The sequence below is a fragment of the Marmota monax genome, unplaced genomic scaffold (assembly GCF_021218885.2).
Source record: "Marmota monax isolate L192 unplaced genomic scaffold, Marmota_monax_Labrador192_F-V1.1 WCK01_AAM20220418_F8-fsc01194, whole genome shotgun sequence".
In the NCBI taxonomy this organism is placed as follows: Eukaryota; Metazoa; Chordata; class Mammalia; order Rodentia; family Sciuridae; genus Marmota; species Marmota monax.
In genome coordinates, this window is record NW_026694471.1 from 6 (window position 1) to 2,453 (window position 2,448).

General features: G+C 34.3%; 1 pseudogene; it reads right to left on the reverse strand.

Moving 5' to 3' along the window:
* Nucleotides 1-480: 480 nt before the first annotated feature.
* LOC124075529 (protein DEK-like) lies at nucleotides 481-1,831 on the reverse strand (annotated as a pseudogene).
* Between the last annotated feature and the right edge of the window lie 617 nt (nucleotides 1,832-2,448).

Consider the following 2,448-nt stretch of genomic DNA (forward strand, 5'->3'; position numbering starts at 1 on the left):
CTGCCACTGAGTTTTCATACTGACAGAAGAGATGTGTATTCAAAATATCTCATATGTTAAACACTGCAATAGTTTCTACATGCATAAATATGAGTTATACTGTTTTATTTTACTTGATTAAAAGGATATCTTAAGCAAAATAATCTTAAGTACTTCAAAACCCACAATGGCTGAAGAATATATGACTTTATATAAGGAAATTCAAAATGTACAAAATACAATAAAATGCAAGAAACAATTGTTGCCATGCAAAATTTTAAAACAGCAACTGCATAGAAATGCATTTAAAATGGCAAACTCAAATTTACTTAACACTCAAGAAAAAAAAGGTTGACTGTAAGTTCTACTAACACAATGCTTAGCAAGTATTTAGAAAGGCAAATGTATTTATTTTCTTTGCTGGTCTAATGGTGTAAATCATATCTTCAAATCTATGGAACAACTCTTCTAGGTAAGTCCTCAATATCAAGAAATTTGCTCTTACACAGTTGTCTTTATGAAATCTTTTATTTTGGTTAAATCATAATAAGGATAATATTCATATGCCTCTTTGAAAATCAGCTTCATTGTGACTTCCTCCAAGTTAGCAGTGGCCAACGATTTCTTTACTGTGACCTTTAAATTTTCATATGTAGGTGGTTTCTCTAATTTCTAATTAAAAGTTTATCATCTAAACTATTCTCGGATTCACTTTTTGGGGACTGTTCTGATTCTTCTCAGTGGTATTACTAGCTGCTGTCTTAACATTTGTACATTTAGAAGTAGCTTTTGGTTTCGTGTTTTAATTTAGTTTAGTTGGTTTTTTTGTTTGTTTGTTTCAAACCAGGGATTGAATCCAGGGATGCTTAACCACAGAGTGACATAAGCAACTCTATTGATTGATGGATTAATTGATTGATTATTTATTTATTGTTGAGACAGGATCTCACTAAGTTGCTTTGGGTCTTGAGAATTTGATGTGACCATACTCAAACTTGCAATCTTCCTGCCTCAGCCTGGAGTTGATGGGATTTTTGCTATGACCACCACCATGCCCAGCTGGTTTAGGTATTATTTTCCTCATTTGGGTGTCTTTTTTGCAAATGTGCTTCTTCTTCACTCTCCTTATCTTCATCTTCTGAAAATTCTTCTGTGTTCTTCCTTTCTTCATCATCATTACTAAATTCATTTGGCAGAATTTTAGAATATTCGGCTCACTTTTTCTTTTCTGTCATTCCAGAACTGTTCCATTCCTTTTTTACTGAAATCGCTAGAATTTATTTATCTATTTATTTATTTATTTTACATTTTGACTGGTTTTCCAGAAGACTTTGGATATAGTAAGAAATTCAAGACCCTTTTCACCAAATCAAAGAATCTTCCAGACACAACCTAATATGCATTTCTAAATTTTTCCAGCATTCCCACCTTCATTTTATACTGAATACTTCTTTTTCCGAACGGAAAATCCACATTCTTGAGAACACTGAGCCTGTTGTGTTGTAGAGTAATTTGTGCAGATTTCTAAATTCTTTCTTTCCATTTCCTTACTCATAAAGAAATGTATCTTTCCAATTTCACAATGCTTTTGCCCCTTTCCTTAAGCATCCTCATAAGGTAGACATTTGTCTTATCAACATCTCTCCTTATCTTTTTTCCTCTGCCTTCTATGAGAAGACTGTTCTTTTTCTTCATTCACTTCGTCATCTTTGTCCTCATCCTCTTCTCTGGGACTGTGTATTTCAAGTTTCTTCTTGGATACAGCTGGGTAGGGTATTGGGGGTGGCAGAACAGCTGGGTAGAGGGTTGAGGGTGATAGGGGGATCTGAGGCAGCATATATGCTGTGGGCATTGGATCTTGCCCACTGCAGGTGGTCAAGAACAGGAGATGTCTCAGAGAGGCTGTGGCCTAGGCCAGCTGTCTGTTATGCTCACACAATGCTCTCTCTGCTCCACACAATACTAAGTCCATTTTAAGCATGGAAACAACATACCTGCACTGACTGTCTCATAGGGTATAAAGATGTACTACAACCATCATCACCATATTAGCTTCAATCTTTCAACAATTGTTATTACACAGACCTATTCAAAATTACTTTAATTAATATAGTTGCTAAATTAATTTTCATTTTTCTGTGTTCACAGTAACTCAGCCCCAATGCATAAGATGAGCCTATTTTTTTCCTGCTAGGATTGAGAAGAAAAATGATGGATCATCTGTTCACCAAGTTCATGTATCTCAAATTGTAGAACAATATTTGGTTATAAGGTTCTATTTAGTAATTCTGCATGCTTTCTCTCATTGTGTATTTTTTACTATATTCATAGAAAAAAATTTCCATTTAAGATATAGTGAGCTTCAGTTTTATTTATTTTGTTTTGTTTTGTATTTAGCTTGCAGATGACACCATGCTCTTGTGATTGTCCTCTGCCTGATTCTGACATCATTTTTTTCACTCCTTACCA